At 40.3% G+C, this 15429-nt stretch overlaps 1 pseudogene; it reads right to left on the bottom strand.

Annotated features, from left to right (window-relative positions):
* Positions 1–351: 351 nt before the first annotated feature.
* LOC102825309 lies at positions 352–879 on the bottom strand (annotated as a pseudogene).
* Between the last annotated feature and the right edge of the window lie 14550 nt (positions 880–15429).

Consider the following 15429-nt stretch of genomic DNA (forward strand, 5'->3'; position numbering starts at 1 on the left):
TGCCTGGGGGCCCTCTGACACGAAGTTTTCAGTTCCTGTTGAATAAATTCTGACTCAGGATGAACCCAGTGTACAGATTCAAATGGTTCCACAGGATTTTACAAAGAAATAACTTTTCGGAAGCAAATCACCAAGCCTGTCTTCACCTGCCTCTGGCAGGTTTGAATCACCAGCTTTCTTACTTTTTATTTTTTCCTATAAAAGGAAGCTTTATTGTTTTCATTTGTTCCACGGCTTGGGTGAAGAGGGGCTCCAGCACGTTGATTATGCTGCCTCTATGACTGAAGGTTTGAGGAGAGCAGGGGAATGCTGAAAGGCCCTTCACAGGTTGCGGGGCTCCACAGGCTCTTCCTAGATGTGCTTGAGGGTGAGCCTCTCGAAGAGGTATTTGGCCAGCCCTGACTAGGGACCGGCCATTCTACGAAGGTTGGTCAAGTGGTCGCCCATCTTCTTGATAATTTTCACCTCCTCGTCAAGAAAATGGTTCTTCAGAAAACACTTAGGTGGGAATCTGTTTAGGTAGCACCCACGGCGTGCAGATCCAGAAAGGACTGGTTCAGGTTCTTCTCCAGGGCCAGGGTGGCTTCCATGGCGTCCAGGGTTCTTCTCCACTCATCTTAGGATGGCTTCTGCACATCCTGGAAGAGTACGTGACCACCACGCTGGTTTTGAGGTTTCAAGAGACGCTCAGCACTCTCGCGCTTCTCCTTCACCACCTCGTGGAAGAAGTGTCCCACGCCTTCCAGGGCCACATCGTCGCAATGGAAATAGAAGCCCAGACAGAGGTAGGTGTTAAGAGGCCCACAGATGCAGATTGACCAGAGGGTTGATGCTGGCCTCCGCGTGAGCGGAATCATTCTAATGGATCTGAGAGCTCATGGTTGGTTGAAGATTTAGAGCTAACCACACACACACACACACACACACACACAAATGGTGTTTAGCTGGTTCTGATAACAGGGAATGTTCAAAAAGATGGTCCCATAGAAGATATTTCACTTAAAGAAGTTAGAGGTGGTCCAAGGCTGGAGGTGGACGAGTCCCTGGATCTGTTCTGTTCAAACACTGTTGAAGCAGAATCTCACCATGACCTCGGCTTTTTTTTTTTTTTGCTAATTATTATTGTTGTTGTTGTTGTTGTTGTTAAGTGCCATCAAGTCAGCTACAACCCATAACAACCCTGTATAGGGTTTCCAAGGAGCAGCTAGTGAGCTTAAGCCATTGACTTTGCAGTAAGTACAGAGCATTAACCCACAGCACCACACCAGGACTCCTTTTTATGCTAACAGTGAAGCATTTAACCAACTGCACTACCCAGGTACTCATTCAGATAGTAAGATATGGGGCTAGAATTTGTGACTACAATCACTCTCTCAAGTTCACCCACTTTCCCTACACCACACCACCTCTTTTCTAGTAAATATATGTATATATAATTATTATTATTATTATTTAAGTATATAATACCTAAATCATCACAAAAGGCTGCCTACTGAATCTTGGAAACTTTCCGTTTAAGAACAACATATTTACATGCCAGAAGGTTTTAGCATATGTTCTATCTATATCACTTCCAAGTACCTATCAGCAGAGAGCTCAGGAACGCTGACAAGGCTGACATCTTAATTGCCAATGCTTTTCTCAGAAGGCTATACATGTCTCAAATTAAAGTTGGATGCTCAAAACATGGGATCAAAGTTGAAATAAACAAGTGAATAAATAACTGTTACCAATACGATTTTAGTAGTTACAATGTGAGCCCTAGTACAGTGCTGTAGGATAAGCACTAGACTGATAACCACAAGGTTGGCAGTTCAAACCCACCAGTCACTCTCTGAATCTCAATAAAGTCTTGCTGATTCGGAACTGACATAACAGTTGTTATGCAAACCTGACAATATCAAGTTTTGGTGGAAGTAGGGAAACAATGTTAAAGCCAGAGTGCCAAGGTAAGAAGCAACAAGTGAGGCTGAACCTCAAAACCAGAGAACAGTGAGAGAACATATTCAAGAGATGAGAGTCTTCTGCCTGAGGTAACACCCTGCCTGACACAGTTCTTGCTGCCATCAGCCACCTGACATCCCAGGGGTGGCTACACAAGACCAGGACTTCAAAAGACACAGTTGATATACTTTTAATCATTTTCCCAGTTTCTCTTATCCTCAGTCTAAAGCATCACCACGCAGTGTATCCGTGGGAAGAACATGATATTGGGGTCTTATATACTCTGGGTTTTAACCAGCTCTACCAGCTGCTCCTCGGAAACCCTATACAAGGTCGCTATGGGTCGGTATCGACTCAGCGGCACTTAAAAACAACTATTGCACAAGTACTTCAAGCCTCAGTTCCGCATCTATAAACTTAGAATAATCAAACCAGCCTTATAAATCCAATGGAGAAGGAAATGGCTTAATAGCAGCTAGCATATATAACGGCTACTCAAATATTAGTTCCTCTACTTCCTTTTCTGTACTGTTTGAAGTAAGTATCAGCAGATGTGTTATAGGTTCAAAAACAAACCATAATCAGTTATATCAGAAAGCCTCTTTAGCATGCATGTACCTAAGAAAGTACACAATGTATTCTGTACTACCGATGGTCTAAGGTAGAATCTGACCCCATACCTCCAACAGTATGCTCTTGAGTTGGAAGTAACAGACCAAGAAGAAGATGATATGCATTATATTGTATCCTGAGAAAAACAGCACATCAACTGTAACTTTCACAGTATTATGATATTGACATAGCAGCACTGGACTCTAATGTAACAATTGTGAGGTTCTGCACAGGACTCGGCAGTGTTTCATTCTGCCATGCACGGTTGCTGTGATTTGGAACCGACTTGATGGCATCTAACAATACGTGATGTTGACATTCCACCCCTGGACCCTCCTGGCATAAAGAAACAGAATGACTCCAATCAGAGTATCAGCAGCAATCTGAAATTCTAGACGCATTCTATAGTGCTAATCTATAACATATATATATTATACACATGTACATACAAACTACAAATGTATATATATGCATGCCTGCATATAAATATATATTACATAGTAATATATATGTGTTATTATACATGAGGGGGCTTCAAAAAATTCATGGAAAAATAGAACTATAAGATAATGGAATTTTTCCATGAACTTTTGAAACCCCTCATACATTTAGTGTATCACATAGACAGATACACACATCCATACATCAACAGACAAATATCACTAAAGATCAAAACTAGAGTAACATCCTCCCATCTCAAGCATCTATTTTGATTCCACTTTTAGAATATCACATGCATAGGACCAGGGCGGCAGGACCAGAAAAATTTTGTACGTTTTGAAATCAGATTTTAGAACATCCTTTTCTGCATTCATCCCCGTCTTTTCTATTGCTTTATAACTATACTTCTTGTTTCTTTGTTGCTAAGGGCCGAGAAGTCAGTTCTGACGCAAAGCAACTCTAAATAGGATTTCCAAGGTGGGTTTGAACTGCCACTTTGTGATTAGCAGTCCAGCATTTATCTTACTCCTCCTAATTTTCTGGGATCTAGATTCACCCTCTTAAAACCTACTTCATGGAAGGGAGACCTAGAAAAGGAAAGAGAAAGGGGGAACTGCACACAGATGGGGGCAGCAGTCATAACAACGATATTTATCAAACACGTAATATGTGCCCAGAATACACATCCACAGTTCATTCTCATGATAACTGTATGAGGTAAGAACCTGTTATCATTCCCATTCAGAAATGAGAAAATTGACAAACAAAATGGTCAAGCAACTTCCCCACCCTTCTGAACTTGTAATTATCTAGATCCAACCCTCCCCGGTCACTTTACATGGTATATCCTCATTCTGAATCCCTAGGCTTTCCTCCCCACTGCAAGGAGGTGGTTTATGAACAGGAAACTTAATATTACACAAATAAGAAGATTACTTTTTATCATGAAAATGAGAGCAAGAATTTACCTCAGAGTTCCAGAGTACTCATTTGAGTTCTTTGGGACTAGGTTTCAACATGTGAAACTTTATAAATGCTACAAATCAGTATAAAGTTCTGCCACAAAGGAGTTCTCTGAGGGTTAAAAAATAGTGAGATAACACTATAGGATGAGCACTGGACTGCTAACTGCAAGGTCGGTGCTTCAAACCCACCAGCCACTCCTTGGAAACCCGATACAGAATTGCTGTGAGTCGGAACTTATTCAATGGCACTTAACAACAGCTCAAAGAGATTAGCCTATGCTGTTATCTTACCAAATCATGATCCATAATTACATCCAATTTAATACGAAACTTATCTATACTAGATTAATGTCCTTAGTTTAGAATTCAAAAACCCCAATATAACTCCAGCCTATCTTTTCAGCTCTAGTTATCACCCTAATAAAAAGACGAAACTCTAAACTCCACCCAGACATAATATTTAAATTAATATATTTGAAAATGATTCTGTAGTTAGCTACCAAAGTTAAGAAACAGAGATTTGTTTGCTAAAGTTTTAAATTAAATTTGAGGGTTAGACATCACTGTTGTTTCGATTCAAACCCACTTTGCAGTCCAACGTATTAACCCACAGCACCACCCCAGGACTCCAGACATAATAGAAGAGCAGTAAAAAGCTTGCTAGAAGAATATGTGTCCTCAAAATGAAAGTGAAGTCACCGATAAGGGGAAGTGAGGGAAAAACAGCAATGAAGTGGTGATCTAAGCCCTACAATGTTCAATAGACTTCTGTGAACCCGGGTGAAGACCTGGGAACTCTTGGGCCCAGAGTCAGTGACATAGCCACAGAGGACTAGAGTAGAGAATGAAGCGTCCAGCGGATAAGAAGAGAGGGCATCTGCACAAGAACACCAACACTTGCAGATAATACCCACTTGACCTGGCTTCAATGACTAGATGATCAGAGCTCAACCATAAGAAGAAAGAAGAAGGAAAAAAGCATAATCCGATACAATTTGATGAACTTGACCTACACCTATGGATGCAGTAGCTCAAAAGAGGGAACAAATCCTTACTTATAGCAAGGATCATTCCCACCCCTTCCATACACAGAGTAGATAGGGATGGACAACTTGGACATTGGCTACCCAAAATAGGGGGTGGGGGGGCGCTACAAAGGCAAGAAGTGACTGGTTTACAAGCTTTCAAGAGGGAAGCTAGATTCATAGGGCATGGAGGAAGGTAGAATCTCCACTGAGTAGTATACAATCTGTTTAGGCGGGGCTGATGAAATGAAATTCGGATGGATCTCTTGTGATACAATAGTGAATAATTGTATCTGAACTGCTTGTGAGGGTTGGAATTGTAAAGGTAGCCATTTTTTAGCAAGGAAGGGAGTGATTAACTTTTCAGCCTAAGAGCGGAGGTCCCTGAGACCATCAAGGGAGAAGAGCTGAGAGTGTGACCCTACCCAGAGAAGCAGTGATGCCAGAGATGGAGGCAGAGACGATGACATGGAGAGATGGAGCTGTTGGGGACTTTAGACACAGAGAGGGAGAGGGGGGAAAAAAAGGAAAGTGAAGGATTATACGTACTAACATATAAAAATCATACATAAATTGTTAAGAAAAACACTAATACCCTAAGAAAATAATTCCCAGAGACAATGTAAAAAAAAAAAAATGTGTGTGGCACTAGCCATTGCTCCGACAACATTCTTTACTTCTCTTGGGTTCTATAACTTATTACAGTGATCACACAGGACACAAATAACACACTCAGGATTATAGGTTTTATTAGGGAAGTCAACAGGTTACAATTTGGGGTCAGAAATGCTCCCGGCACTGTTGTTCCAGTCAGCTGAACGGTAGGACATACAACTCCACCTTAAGCCTCAGCCTGAAGGCACTGAGTGATAGCTCTGGGGGGCTGCAAACCTAGCTCCCCCACTTAAGTACCTGGAGACACCCTATCTACATTCAGCTTTACTTGCTCTGTTGCCTGGGAGGTCCTGGGTTCTGCTGCTACTGTTCCTCTGTCACTCCTCTGTGTCACGGCTTCCGTCCCTGGGTCAAGGAAGTTCAATGCACAGGAATTTCAGGGCCTAAAGGACACACTCCACTCTTGGCTCTTCTTTGATGGGAGTGAGATCCCTTCTCCTGCTTCTGAAATGGTTCATTCTATATCCAGGATAGAGTTTTGAGTTTTTACAGTTACAATTAATTCTGCTAACAGCTACAGTTTGAATCATGGCATCCTTTTCATATCTTATTCTACCTTTCCTTACTCAGACCCAGTAAGACAGAAATGTTTGGTAGGAGTTACAGACTATGGCTACAAGAGGCATTAGATAATTCACAACACCAATGACGTGCATAAATAATTCAAAAAAGAAGTTACATGGTTTCCATGCATGAAAAAATGTTCTACCTCATTGTAATCCAAGGGAAAAAAAAAAATGTATGTGGCCCTATTCTAAAAAGATTCTTTTTTTTTTAACTGGGTATAATTTTCATGGTTGGTCTCTAAATACTGTATTTTTAGAAATAAGACTTTAACTGTCAAAAATTTAGAATCTGGTTGTTGTTAAGTGCCATCAAGTCAGTTCCAACTCATAGTGATCCTGCATAGGGTTTTTGAGGAGTGACTGGTGGATTTGAACCATTGACCTTTCAGATAGCAGCCCAGTGTTTATCCTACAGTGCCACATTAAGTAACCAGCCCAAATGAAGAGTATCACCATTACATTTTTAAGTACTTTTATAGCTGAAATATAGTATCCTTACCACTGATTTGAGCCAACCTGCAGGAAAAAATAAAATAGATTATTGTCATGCTGTAGGATAGGCACTGGACTGTTAACTGCAAGTTCGTCAGTTCAAACTCACCAATCACTTCTTGGAAACCCTATACAGGGTTGCTATGACTCAGAAGAAACTCTATGGCACTTAACAACAAGCACTGAGTTCAGACTAGCATAATAAAACTACAGGAAAAAAATAAAAGAGATTTCACACACACACATTCAGGGAGATAGAAGACAGACAGCATTTAATGTCTGGAGAAAATACTGTGGTATCAGATTTTGTTTTTGCAATCATTAACAAGCATAAAATGATTGTAAAATACAAAGGAGCAATTAAAAAATTAGAGTATCTCATGGACAGAAGAAGATTCCTGGGCACGATATCATCTGTGAGGGCGTGAGATAAACACCGGTGGTTGTGGATCTTTGTGTCTGCTCAGCCAGGTTTTCAAGCTGGTGGGTTCTAATCTGGCATCAATGATATGCAACTGATAACCAGATGCTAGTTAACTAAAGAGCTGTCACTTACACAATGATTATTAATACAAATAGACTGTATACTTTTATAACTATTTTAAGTGTTACTAATTTTTAATCTTCTAAGTTTTTCTCTCTCTTTTGCTCCTCTGTCTCTGTCTCTCTCTCTCCCACATACACAGACACACACAAACACTGTATTGGTATTCTTTTCACAATAGTCATCAATGCAAACATGTCGCAGAAGGACATTTAAGGGTTGATAGTCCAAGTGGGAGTCTGGTGGCTCTGTACAATAAACACTGGACTGTGAACCACAGTGTCTGCAGTTCGAGGCCACCAGCTGCTCTGCGGGAGAAAGATGAGGCTCTCTGCTCCCAACAAAGATACACATCCTTGGAAACCCTATACAGAGTTGCTATAGTTGGAAACTAAATGAAAATGAGAGACTTCTGTTCCTATTGATCATACACCTTCAGAAAGGACCAAGATGAAGCAACTAAAATCAAAGGAAATGTGTAGGCCATTAGATCAGTCCTGGGAACAAATAGAATAACAGCAGACACAATCAGAACACTCTCACATTAAAACTGATACAAGTCTGTCTCATCCAGTAGACAAGACGCCCACATAAAGACCTTTAGGGCAGCATTGTGCCAGCATCCTGGCAGCTCTGATCTGTTCTTAATGCAGAATGAAAATAAACGTTCTCCAACAACAGAAATCATTCACGTATTTTTAGGCAGCCTCATTGTATCCTATATCCTTAAATCAGGCCTGAGTCAATCCTGACAGTGCATGGAATTGTGTCATCAGGATTCCAACTTGGCGTGACACGATGCAACATTGTTCCTGATTACTCATATTGTACAGTTAAAAAACAAAAGAATTCTATCAGAGAAACTCACGCTTCATCCATCCTACCTAGTAAGCAAATTGAACATTTTGACAGCACCCCTATCTGTAGATGTCAAGTTATACTTAGAAACTTCTAAATCAAAGGCTTGCCCAGGCAAGTCTTGGGGGAACACAATTTAAAAAGTGACCTCAGCTTCTTAAATGTTACCATTGAATTCACATTCTATGAAAGCACAGAATCAAAGTAATGGAGAAAAACAATGGGAGAAAAAATTCACACCTAATAAATGGTTTTCCTTTCATTTTTGCTTTTATTCTTTGTATCTCATTAAACTCAGAATTCATCCAAGCCATCTCTTCAATTTGTGCACCATAAAATCATAACTCTTCATTTTCTAATCCTAGGAGAACTTTACTATTTTAGCGGGTAAGATGTTTCAGTAACAGAGATTCTGAAAACATGGATGCTGCATGGCTTCCTGAGGCCCCAGGTATCATTCTGCTGGCCGACTAAGTTGGACCATTAAGTAACAGGAGATGGAGGAACCGACAAGGGTGACATGCAGTGGGTTACACCTTTAGAATTCAGTCCCCTTACTTCTGGCACATTTTTTGAAAGTACGACAATGAGGAAAAAAGATAAAGTGAGTCACCAGGCCAGTTACAAGTTCCAGAGCACTACGGCAGTGGTGTTCAAGCTCAGATTGGGCAGAGGCTGGAAACAATGTTCTCAACATACCAAAAACTTCAAGTAGAACAAGCTGCCACTGAATTGAAGCCTATTTATAGAGACCCCATGTGTGTCAGAGCGGAATTACACTCCTGAGGATTTTTAAAGACTGACTGTTTGGAAGTCAATTGTCAACCCATTCTTCTCAGGCGTATCTGGGTAGACTCGAACCACCAACCTATTGGTGAGTAGCTGAGTACTTAGCAAGCTGTGCCTCTCAGGGACTCCTAAAGTGAAGAAGCCCTACAATTTGGAGATAGAGCATTTCAACTCCCGGCCTCTGCGTGAACCAATTCCACTCACTCACCACAATTGGATTAGGGTGGGGTTGGAGCCTCTAAAGCAATCATTTCAGCCTGGCATTCCCAACAACAGCATTGTATCTTCTGGGAGCAGGAGTATGAAGTCAGAGCTTCAGCAAAGAGCAGTTACACTACTTGTAAAAGATTCCTACAGAAGGTAACATAACCACACATATTCCACAAAGGTATGTAAGTGGCACAAGACTAGACAAATGCAACTGACCAGCATACAGATACATGAAGAGAACAGGATAAAGTCATAAATTTAAACATGAAGAGTTGTTTCAACTGGTTCAACACGTCAAAGATCGTGACCAATGTCACTGAATCTATACATGTATATGCTGTTGAATGGAGTCCTGGTGTGGCTCTGTGGGTTAATGCGTCAGACTGCAAAGCAATTTGAACTGCAAGGTTGGCAGTTCAAGCTCACCAGCTGCTCATTGGAAACCCTATACAGGATCGCTATGGGTCGGAACCAACTCGACAGCACCTCACAACAACAATGCTGTTGAATTGTATATGTTCTGCTGTATATATTCTCAAGAGGAACAAAACTAAATTATACATTAAAACTTTGGCGTTTTTTTGTTTTTATTGGAGTCCTTCTGTGGTGCTGTAGAACAAACACTGGATACTAATCACATGGTTGGCAGTCAAATACTGCAGCCACTCCTTGGAAACTCTACACAGGATCTCGTTGTAAGTCAGAACCAACTCAATGGCACTTAACAACAACAACAAATGGTAAATACCTCAGCAAATTCTGGTTCTGGTAGGGAAAATTTTCCAGACTGAAAATGTAAGTGCTAAGATTAATGAATAATGCACTCTTTCTTGATAACAAAATAATATGAATATATGTAAAGAAAATAAAGAGTAGTTTCATTTTCATATAAGGTTTAAGAAACTGTCAAGATAAAACTGAACTATTTCTGTCTTGAGACTTGACGGTATTTTTTCATTTTTTATCAGAGTACTGATGAAATCCATATTCCATTCATTCGAAATTTTATATCGATTGTTATTTAAATTGGATCTGAAATTCTAAAAGACTCTTAGAGAATATTTTTGTCTAACCATGTTGTTGTTGTTGTTAAGTGCCGTCCAGCAGGTCCCAACCCATAGCGACCCTATGTAGGGTTTCCAAGGAGTGGCTGGCCGACTTAAACCGCCAATCTTGTGGTTCAAATGACTTTGCAGTCCAGCATATTAACCCACAGCGCCACACCAGGATTCCATTTGTCTAACAATAGAATCCTAAAAATAGACTAGGGAAAGGTAGGAGATACGTGTTTGTATTTTTTATTTCACTGTTGTTACTTCAAACAACTGATTCAGAATTCTGTTTATCCAACTATAAAATGAGAGTTTTCAGTAGAGGTCTTTAAAAGCCCATTTTAGCCTTAAAATTATGAAGACCTCTGTCCAACTTTATATACAGATACTAGCTAGGTCTCGATATATGTTCTCATCTGCTCAGCATATAACAATATTTTTATGTTAAAAATAAAGATGTACTTTGTCGCTTAGAATATACTGTGAAGTGCAAATATTCTCCAAATGCAGAAGTGTTTTAAAAGGTAGGAATATAATACATATATACCATAAAATGAAATTATGTGTAGGAGTCAGGTACATCTGGTTTCAGTTTATCACTAAGCACACAAAGAATGCTGAGCAGCAATGTTATAATAACATGCCAAGCTAGAACTCAGCTGGTAACATGAGAAATTACTAGTAAACCAATAAAGTTGTCTTAATAGACTATGTTACATTCTTATGAGCTATCGAATGAAAAACAAACAAAACAGTATTACTCTCTCATCTTATTGAACCAAAACAAGCGTAACAGTTTGGGAAGACAATTCAAGCATGCCTATATTTCAAATGACGCAGGATAGCAGGACATAGTAAACAAACAGTTCTATAAACAGGCTATATATACTGGGCTTAACTATATGAAAGAACTGGTGTTTGACCATTTTTTGACCTGCTCAAAATTTTGGCAATTTCACAAAATTCAGCCTGATACCATTTACATACAACATGCACAAGAAAATACTAAGCATTACAATATTAATTGCATTATTTATTATGTATTGAACTCTTGATATGGCACTGAGTTAAATGATCCATGTGTTTTACCTCAATAAATCCTGACAACTGGTATATGAAGTGAAGAGTATTATGAATCTATTTTCATGTGAGAAAAATGAAGCACAGAGTGATTCAGTACGTTGCCTAAGATCATGAGCTCAAAGTAGAGCTGATACTCAAATGGAGTCAGCCCGAATGATTATGTGTCCTGCTGGCAGGAATGAATAAATAGCTCCCAGACTGCAAGAAGAACGTCCAGTGGATGGTGTAAACATGAACAGCTGATTGGTGGGGGCTCCAGGAAGACAGGAGGCTGAGAAGGTGAAGGTAGCAACAGTGACCTATATACTATACAGAGAAATGCCTTCCAACCAGCACACTGAGCACCAGGCCCTGTCTGCTGAGGTGAGCACTTCAGGTCCAGCGGGTAATCACTAAAAGTCACCTGCTATTAAAAACATCCAAGTGGTTCTCTCTCCTTTCTTTAATGCCAGATTTCCCAAGCAAATATCTGAACATAAAGGATCTCCCATTAATTTTTTGTGTGTGTGAGAGCAATGTGTTTATTGATGACCTAAATCAAACATCCGGTTTTCATGACACTTTGGTTGTTGTTGTTAAGTGCCGTCGAGTTGGTTCCAACCCATAGCGACCCTGAACAGGGTTTCCGAAGCTGTAAATCTTTACGGGAGCAGAAAGCCTCATCTTTTTCCCGCGGAACAGCTGGTAGTTTCGAACTGTTGACCTTGCGGTTCGCAGCCCGATTCGTAACCACTGCGCTTCCAGAGGTCCTTTGACACTTTGGGGGTGGTGGTTATGTGCCGTGGAGTCGGTTCTGACTCATAGTGACCCTGTACAGGGTTTCCAAGGCTGTAAATCTTTACCGGAGCAGAAATCCTCGTCTTTCTCCTGCGGAACAGCTGGTAGTTTCGAACTGCTGACCTTACGGTTTGCAGCCCGATTTGTAATTACTACGCTACCATGACACTTTAAAAACAACTTTATTTCTAGGCAGTCTCCAAGAAATATGGGTACTTTGGTGGGGGGAGGCGGGGGGACATTGCCATTGAAATGATTATGACTCAGAAATTCTACAGGGCAGAGTGGCATTGCCCCATTGGATTCCTAGGTTGTAATCTTTAAGAAACCAGACTGTCATATCTTTCTCCTTCTGAGTGGCTAGGGCTTCAGATCACTTACCTTTCAGTTAGTCACTGAGTACTAAACCACTGTGTATCACTAGGGCTTCTTGGTTACTTGTGTTGTTGCAGTTATGTACCAATGAGTTCATTCAAACTCACAGCAACACTGTATATGGTTTCCGAAGAGCAGCTGCTGGGTTTGAAATGCTACCTTTTAGTTGCCAGTCCAGGGACTATCCTACAGCACCACATCAGGATTCCTGATTACTCCTTTTTGTTGCTGTTTTTAGGCGCCATCAAGTTGGTTCTAACTCATAGCGACCTTATGCACGACAGAAGGAAACACTGCTCAGTCTTGTGCCATTCTCGCTACCATTGTTAAACTGGAGCCCATGGGTGCTGCCATTATGCCAATCCACATCATAGGGGTCTTCCTCTTTTTCGCTGACCCTCCACTTTACCATGCAAGATGTCCTCCTGCAGGGGACAGGGCCCACCTGATAATATGTTCAAAATATGAGACACAAACTCTGACTGTACTTCTTCCAACACAAATTTGTTTGTTCTTCTGGCAGTGCATGATACTTCTAATATTCTTCTCCAGCATCATAACTTAAATGCATCAACTCTTCCACAGTCTTCCTTATTCACTGTCCAACTTTCACATGCATATGAAGCTATGGAAAATATCCTGGCTTGGGTCAGGTGCACCTTAGTTCTCAAATGTACATCTTTGCTCTTGGACATTTTAAAGAGAACTTGCACAGCAGATGTGACTTACTGCAATATGTTGTTTGGTTTCATGACAATATGTCGTTTGATTTCATGAAGGCTGTTGACTGGTGATAGTGGATCCAAGCAAAATGAAATCTTTGACAACTCAGCATTTTCCCCATTTATCATGATCCTATTTATTGGTCTAGTGGTAAGCATTTCTGTTTTCTTTACATTGAGGTGCAGGCAATATTTAAGGTTGTGGTTGTGATCTTCAGTATCTTGAGTATTTTCAGGATGTATCTCTGCTTTCAACAAGGATGTATCAAATGCATATTGCAGGTTGTTAATGAGTCTTCCTCCAATACTGATGGTGCAATCTTCTTCTTGTAATCCAGTTTCTCAGATTATTTGCTCAGCATCCAGATTGAATAAGTATGGAGAAAAAAATACAATCCTAGTGTACACCTTTCCTGATTTTAAACCATTAGTGTCCCCTTGTTCTATTTGAACAACTGCCTCTTAGTCTACGCACAAGTTCCTCATAAGTACAATTCAGTGTTTGGAATATTCACTCTTTGCAGTGTTGTCCATAGCTTGTTATAATCCAGACAGTCGGAAGCCTTTGAATAGTCAATGACGTACAAGTAAACACCTTTCTGGTATTCTTTGCTTTTGGCCAAGATCAATTTAACATCAGCAATGATTTCCCTTGTTCCACACCCTTATCTGAAATCAGTCTGAACCTCTGGCTTTTCCCTGTCAATGTTTTTCTGCAGCCATTTTTGAATTATCTTTATCAAAATTTTATTTGCATGTAATATTAATTATATTATCCAATGATCTGCACATTCTACTGGGTCACCTCTCTTTGAAATGGGCACAAATATGGATCTCTTCCAATCAGTTGGCCGATAGTTGTCTCCCAAATTTCTCAACACAGATGAGTGAGTGCCTCCTGTCCCACCTCACTTTCTTGAAAGATTTCAATTTGTACTCCGTCAATTCCCAGAGCCTTTCTTTTCAGTGTCTTCAGTGCCATTGTTCTTCCTTCTCGTGAAATGATAGAACATCAACCATTTCTTTTTGATACAGTGATTCTGTGTAATCCTTCCATCATTTTTTATGTTTTCTGTATCATTCAATACTTTTCCCATAGAATCCTTCAATATTCAAGTCGAGACTTGAGTTTTTTCTCCAGTTATTTCAGCTTGAAAAGTGCTGAGCGTGTTCTTCCCTTTTGTTGTTCTCACTCCAGGTCTTTGCACATTTCACTAAAATACATGACCTTGTCTTCTTGAGCTGCCCTTTAAACTTTTCTGATCAGCTCTTTTACCTCTTCGTTTCTTTCACTTGCTTTAGCATCTCTACACTGGAGGGCAAGTTTTAGAGTCTCTTCTGAAATCCATTTTGGTCTTTTCCTTCTTACTTATCTTCTTAATGACCTTTTTGCTTTCTTCCTGTATGATGTTTTTGATGTCATCCCATACATCTTCTGGTCTTCAGTTATTAGTGTCTTGTGCATCAAATTTGTTCTTGAGATAATTTCTAAATTCAGGTGGGATGTGTTTAAGATTAAATTTTGGCTCTGATCGACTTGTTTTAATTTTCTTCAGATTCAGTCTGAACTTACTGACACTCGCCTGTGAGTTTGTCGTACTGTGGTGGCTTGTTTGTTACTGTGATGCTGGAAGCTATGCCTCCAGTATTTTATATACCAGCAGGGTCACCCATGATGGACAGGTTTCAACTGAGCTTTCAGACCAATACAGACTGGGTCAAAAGAGAGATGGACCACTTCTGAATGTTTAGCCACTGAAAACCTTATGAATAGACAATAGTGGAGCACTGTCAGATAGTATCAGAATATTGAATATTGAAACATGATGCATAGCACTAGAAGACTGTCAGATACAGTGCCAGAAGATAAACCAACCAGGTTGGAAGGCACTCAGACTACAACTGGGGAAGAGCTGCCTCCTCACAATCTAGTTGACCATGATGAGGTCAATGGAGTAAAGCTTTCGGGACTTTTTGTATGCTGATTGGGGTGCAACTCAAAATGAGGAGAAATAGACATTAATAATCAAAACATGGAATTTATGAAGTATGAATCTAGGAAAATTGGAAGCTGTCAAAAAATAAAATGGAAGGCATAAAGATCAATATGCTAGGCATTGCTGTTGTTGTTAAGTGCATAGAGTTGAGCCCAACTCACAGTGACCCTGTATAGAGTTTCCAAGGAGTGGCTGGTGTGTTTGAACTGCCAATCTTAGGTTAGCAGTCCAGTGCTTATCCTACAATGCCACATCAGGACTCCGATCCTAGGCATTAGTGAGCCGAAATGGACTGCTATTGG

The sequence above is a fragment of the Chrysochloris asiatica genome, unplaced genomic scaffold, assembly GCF_000296735.1.
Source record: "Chrysochloris asiatica unplaced genomic scaffold, ChrAsi1.0 scaffold00020, whole genome shotgun sequence".
NCBI classification, from domain to species: Eukaryota; Metazoa; Chordata; class Mammalia; order Afrosoricida; family Chrysochloridae; genus Chrysochloris; species Chrysochloris asiatica.